A 7,320-nucleotide genomic window follows, 5' to 3' on the forward strand; every position below is an offset into this window, starting at 1 on the left:
TTTTTTTAAATATAATCTTGTCATTGAGTTTTGATATTGAGTTACATTATACCTTGAGTATGTTAACCCTAACATTCATTTGTTGATGATGATGCTTGAGTTGTCCACTTAGGTCCTTTTACCCTTAAATTGAGTCTTTCGATGAGTGATTGAATGAGTGATCTGATCAAGTATTTCACTTGGAGCCATCAATGGTCTCTAAGTGCTTGACATGACTAGGTACCCTCTTGGGGTGTGATAGTTTGGAATGTCAAATTTGGTGGGGTAGCGTAGTTCATTTGTGCACATGGAAACGAATCCCTAGCACTCCGTCAGAGACTTGGACAATGCCAAAGTTGAAAGTTGTAGCAGTTATTGGTGTAAGGGAGATTTGTGTCAGTGTCCTGACTCTCCATGTTCACGGGGCCTAGGCCGCATTCGCGATGAGTTGCCCTTTTGGCCTCCGCATTCGCATGAAGGCCTCTGCATTCGTGGAGGTTGGCCAAGCTCTCCTATGCGTTCGCGGGTTAGTTGCTAAATTCATTGAGGTCTAACTCCCCCTTCTTCGTGTTCGTGAGCTATTATAGTCGCATTCGCGAAGAAGGAATCCTTGGTCTTTAGATTTAAGACCAAGGAAAAACTCAACCATTCCTTCATATTTCAAAATGCGATTTCTCCTTTTTCACAGGTCCAAATTGAGTGATTCCAAGTCCGATGGGTTCGTAATTGTTGTGGATACTTTGTTTGTGATTGAAAAGTATTCGAGAGGCTTCATTTAAGGTGAATTGCATAAAATAGCTGCCTTCCCATAAGCTTTAATGGTGGAAATTTGTGAGTTTTATGCATGTTGTTGTTTGGGTCGATTCGATCTCCGAATTGTGTTCCATTTTGGAACACAAGTCTGGGTACTGTTTATGACCCTCTTATAGAGTTAATTCTAGAATTTTCGAAGTGGGTTCCATATTCCTTTTTTACTTCAAAATTAGTCTATCTCTGAATTTTGTAATTTTAATATCAAAACAACTTTATTAACGTTATGTACCTATTTTTGATACCGTGAAAGCGTTCAGAGGCCATTAGAAAATGGAAAACTTCGGTTATGTGATTTTGGAGTGCGCATGATCGGCCTACAGGTATGCTATGGTTTTTCCCTCTTTAGATTGAGATTGAGAATGTAATTATATGTTGATTAGTTGGGATTGGGTAGTATTGAATCATGCTTAGGCATTTAGAAATCATATTTTAGGACTATTTTGGGATTTTATCGAGTACTTGTGAGCATGCTACATTACTTGTTGATCATCCATGTCTTGTGTTGTGTTTGTAGACTTTTTTTACCATCTACTTGGAGCATGTTTGCCTGTAGCCTAGGTTTGACTAGGTCCTGCCTTAGAAATGCATGATTCAGACCCGATAGGTCTTAGTTTTGCCCGACATCATTTCAATAGTCTTAAATCCTTATAGATTGGTGTAGAAACTTGAGTCTAATAGTCTGAGCCTTAGCTAGGCATTACACTTTCTCCGATGACATTCTATCCTTACCTCCCAATTTTATGGTTTCATGAGTTTTAACGGCGACACCGGGTTTCTTCTGTGATTCGAGATTGGTTTGGAGTTCAACTCTGATTGTTTTATTGATTAAGTGTGGACAACGATCCACGGAGTTTGGTAACTATTGACCTTTTGGAGCATTTGTAGTAGCTATATTAGGCACCTTTGTTGGGAATCTGATTCAAGCTCCTCCCTCGACCGCATTGACACTTTCAATAAGTATCCGATTAGAGGACCGGCCTTGAACATCCAGATCCTTATAAAGAGTATTCGGTTAGAGGTCTAGCCTCAGCTACTTGATTCTTGATCGGCTACTTGGATACTTATGTTGAGCATTCGATTGGAGGTCCGACCTCTATACTGTCAGATTCTGCTGAATTGGGCTGAGGTTGTGGTTCTATATTCTCCGGTCTTGGGTTTTCAGTTTCAGTCCTTAATAGTTATAGCTATTTTGTGTAGTCATTGGGCTTATGGAGGTCCGGTTGGATTTTTATTTAATCTTGCGCACGAGTGTATCTTATGAGCTTATGGGGGTCCAGTTAGTTGTAGTTTAGCTATAGATTATTTTAGTTAGTCCTTTATACACTTGTGTGCACTTCTTTACATTATTTTAGACTTTCGTGCTTGACCTTGTTCTGTCCTATTCCTTCTTTTCATATTGCTTTTACTTTTCAAGCACAGTCAGCATATGATGCCTACTAGGTACCTATTGTTTTGGTACTCATACTACCCTCTGCATCTGTTTTTGTGATACAGGTCTGAGCACTAGCGGCCAACGTTGATTCAAGCTTGGAGTAGCCTGATCCGGAGATAGGGGTGAGCACTTGGCATTTTGTACTATTCTAGTCTCCATCTCTCTCTATATATATCAACTAGTCTTTTGCTTTTTGAGATAGATCTTGTTTCTGTCATCCAGTTTTGGGACTTGTACTCTTTTGTTTAGTTAGCTCTATACTAGTGACTTTCAGGTTCTGGGAGGGATTAGTTGTACATTTTCATTTTGGTTTGTCTTCCACTTATCTATGTTATTTATGTTAGAATTGCTTATTCCTTTGTTAGTTTCTACCCTTAAACCCATTACTAGTCATTCCGAGTTACGTGTTGGCTTCCCTATTGGTGGGCTATAGTAGGTGCCATTATGACATGAGAAATCGGATCGTGACATTGATACTTACATGACTTCTTAACCATATTTGAAATCTTTCTTTATGAATTCGATCCACATTATGTCTTGGTCGAGGATTTTCCTTTTTAATTTCTTTTATATGTTCACTACAGAAGTAGAACACATAAAAATTTCATAAGATTTTTTTTAAAAATTATTTAATAATGAATTACTATGCATAAATTATGATTTAATACTTACTCAGATATGAAGTTGTGGAGGCAGAATTAAATAAAATATATGTGTGGGCTTGAGCACGTGTAATGTCATCAAGCTTAAACCCTTTCTCTCTACATGATCGACGATCCTCTTGGTTTGTTGTTTTATTAGGAAAAACATTATTTCTTGGAGGTCGATTAGACTTTGTCTCCACGTCATCTAAATACCTTGAGCAGAATATCATGCACTTTTCTATCCAGCGTCCCTCTGCAATTGAACCTTCTGTATGACATTTACTCCTTATATAATTTTTAAGACTAAGCAAGAATCTTAAATAGAAAATTTTAAAAATTCAAATACAATTCCTTATAAGTACTATAAAAATAACAAAATTATACCTTTCGATAGACCACATTGAGCGATATTGTGAAGGTCCTCCAAACATTGCTTCTTTAGCTAAATGGATAAGTAAATATTCCATGATATCAAAAAAAGATGGAGGAAAAATATACTCTCCAAATGACAGAGAGTTATTGCAACTCGATCTTGGAGTTTTTCTAAGTCACCTATCTTCATATCTGTTGAACAAATACCCCAAAAGAAATTACTTAACTCAATCAATGGCTTAAGGACATTCAGTGGTAGGAGATTCCACAGGCCAGTAGGAAGGAGTTGTTGCATTAAAATATGGCAATCATGACTCTTTAATCCATGCATTGTGTGTTGCTTAAGATCAACACAACTTGAGATATTTGAAGCATATCCGTTTGAAACTTTCACATCTCTTAACACTTGTAAGAGCATGTCTTTTTGTATGTTACTCAATGTGAAACAAGCAGGAGGCAGATAATATTTTCCATTAACCATTTTCTGAGGATGCAAAGCTTTTCGGATCCCCATCTCCTGTAAATCTAAACTAGAATTTAAATTATCTTTTCCTTTGCCATCAAGATTCAACAATGCCCAATATATGTTATCAACGACATTCTTTTCAATATGCATCGTATCAAGATTGTGACAATTTATATTGTCTTTCTAGTATTCCAACTCAAAAAATATGCTCTTTTTATTCCATATATTTTGCACCAAATTATCAACATCCTCCCATTTCCTTTTATGATATTTGGCCAATAGATCTTTTCCGAATTTATTTTTAATATTATTCAATTTCTTAAGAATCTCAATTTTCATAGACCGTTTAGGTTCTACATCTAACTCCACAAGGCCATTGAATGCAATTTTATCTTTTAGAAACTTGTGTCCATGGCGTAACTATTGATTATGAGACATGAAACAATACTTTCATCCATTTTTCAATCTTGTAGATTTAGTTTTAGTAAGACAACATGGACAAGCATATCTAGTTTTCACACCATATCCTAATAAGTTACCTAACGCTGGAAAATCACTGATTGTCCAAAGCAATGATGCACACATTTGAAATATGTGATTGTTCGATGCATCATAAGCGGCAACACCAACCCAAAATTATTTTAACTCGTCAATTAAGGGTTGTAGATAGACATCAATATCATTACCTAGTGCACGATGACCATTAATAATAGTTGATAATGTCATATATGGTTGTTTCATGCACAACCTTGGTGGCAAATTATATGGAATCAAGACAACAGGCCATGTGCTATGTTGAGATAGACATAGACTTAAATGGACTAAAGTCATCTGAAGATAATCCAAGTCTAACATTTTGAGGATCTTGAGCAAAATTTGCGTGCGCTTCATCAAATTTCCTCCAAGCAATATTGTCAGCAGGATGTCGCATTACCCCTTCTTTAGTGTAACATTCAGCATCCCATCTCATTTGAGTAGATGTTTTAAACGACATAAATAATCTTGAAAGACATGGTATTAATGGAAAATATCTAAAAACCTTTGATGAAATTTTTGATGTTTCTGAACTGCAATTAACTGATGCACCTTTAAACTATTTGCACCTTCGAGCTTTGCAAAACTTACAAGTTGTTCTATCTTTCATCTCATTCCAATAAATCATACAATTATTTGGACATGCATGCATATTTTTATGTTCAAGTACTAAATCTTTAATAATATTCTTTGAATCATTAAAGGACTTGGGCAATATTTCACATTCAGGAAGTACATCTTTTAACAACTCTAGTAGCATGGAAAATGAACTGTTACTCCACCGATTGAGACACTCTAAGTGTAATAGACGAACAAACAACGAAAGTAATGAATACTTACTTCCAGGGTATAACTCACGTTCAGCTTCTTTCAGAAAGTTAAAGAATTCTTCAGTCTTTTTGTCAAAACCCTTGTTATGTTGATTTGACCCATCAAATCCTTCAGCACTAGTGTCCATATCAATAAAATAAGATATTGGAGGAATTCTAAATGCTTCATGTATTATGTTTTGCATCTCATCACCTTTATCTAACTGATTGACCAATTTTGACGATAATAAATTCTCACCATGATAAATATGTAATGATCTCCAAGGTCATTTACATTTTTTTTTGCATATTTTTACTATTTTACCCCTTTTAGTAGCTTTTTTATAGCTCATATGTGATATTGGGATGGGTGGATCGCTCTCCAAAAGGGTTCGATTGCATTTTTAGAAGGTTTGGCCATTCTTGAAGCTTAAGTCTTGAAAGAGTTGACTTGAGGCAGCCCTCAGAATTTTTAATGTCGGATGATGATTCTATCAGTTCCATCAGCTCCGAAAAGGTCATTTTGGTCTAGAAGGAAGGTTGGTTTTGATTTTGGAGCCTTCGTTTTGAGTTGGTGTGAATAGGTGTTTTAACTTTAAAGTTTTGGCCAAGTTTGACTTCAGTCAACATTTTTAGTAAATGCGCTTAGATGAAAATTTCATCAGCACGGTTAGCTCTGGAATGCCAAGTTTGGTTTAGAATGACTTTTGGTTCGATTCCTGAGACGCTTGAAATGGTTTTAGGCCCGTTTCCCTATTTTGGAACCTTTATAACTTGAAAAGATGACTTTGGTCATAGGTTATGGTAAACAAGCTCAGAACGGAATTCTGCCAATTTCATCAGCTCTAGGGCGGTCAAACTAGGCTAGTAGCATGGTCAGTATGAATTTAGAGTCATTTGGCGCTTTCGACTTTGGAAATTAGCCTATGGTTGACCTTGGTCAACATTCTTGAAAATCGTTGCCTGGATGAAAATTTTGACAGCGTGGTTAGTTCTAGAATATCGAGTTTGGTCTGGAACAACCCTTCGTTCACTTCTCGAGGCTCCCGGTCTAATCCCAAAGCCTATTATGGAAAATGGTATTTGTGTATGGGACCTACTTTTTCTCCATAAGAAAATCTCGTATGGAAATTTCGAATGCGCCATTGAGTCCGGAGAGCCAAATTCGGTAGGGTAGCATATATTATTTGGGCACACGGAGTTCCAAATGAATTTTGAGCACCCCATCGGAGAACTTGCATTGGCAAGCTCAGTTTGCATTAGCAGGCACCTTTTTTCATCGCTAAAGCGACTCCTGGTTGCTAAAGCGAGTGTCGATAAAGAGGCTAGATGTCACTAAGACGACCAAGCAGCAGGGGTAGGGTGTCGCTAAAGAGACCAGCCTACGCTAAAGTGAACTATCGCTTAATTGACCTGGTGTTGCTAAAGCGACGCCCACCTCTCTGAGGTGGTTGCTTAAGTGAACATACGGGGCTCGCTAAAGCAACATCAGATACTTATTTTTTGTGTTTTTTTTTCCAGATTTGAGCCCTAACTTTTGAGACTCGGTTTTCTCTCTATTTTTGGGCAATTTGAGTGATTCAAAAGGCTAATTTGTGTGGATTTTCTGGAGGAATTTATTGGTATGTTCATAATTAGGAGCAAAGGCTTCCTTTGAGATATATTACCCTTTTCCCTTGTATTTTAGACTATTCCAGGGCTTGTAATTGACGGTTGTCGTTTGAGTTCTTCCGGTGCTTGGAGTGTGCCCATTTTTGGAGTACAAGTTTCTTGAGTTTTTTGGGACTGTGTGATGGAGTTGGTTTTTCAATTTTATGCGCGAGTTCCAATATTGACTTTTTGACCCAATTTTGGTCCCATTTTAATTATAGTAATATGGGTATTGTTGGCCTTGTTTTGATGTGTTCTTCGATAATTTGCTATAGTGGCATCGTTTGGAGGTGGCTCGGAAAGGAAACACTTAAGTTTAGCATTTCAGGTGCGGTTTCAGCTTTGAGGTAGGTTATGCCTTACTTTTATTAGACTTGGCTTAGTTAGAATCAGTATATTTTGAGTAGTAATGCATGATTAGGGTGATGATCTAAGTATTGATATCCTATTGAGAAATTTGGAGTCGATAATCATCGTTAGAGACTAGTTGGGGTTTTAGTTGTTGGATCCTTAGTCTAGGTGATATCTTGACTTGTTTACATCATTTAGAGTCCTTAGAACTTGCTCCTAGATGATTTGAACTTAGGATGTCGCTTGGTTGACTTGTTTGGTTTTGGTTGG

Source organism: Solanum dulcamara, chromosome 3 (assembly GCF_947179165.1).
Source record: "Solanum dulcamara chromosome 3, daSolDulc1.2, whole genome shotgun sequence".
Lineage (NCBI taxonomy): Eukaryota > Viridiplantae > Streptophyta > Magnoliopsida > Solanales > Solanaceae > Solanum > Solanum dulcamara.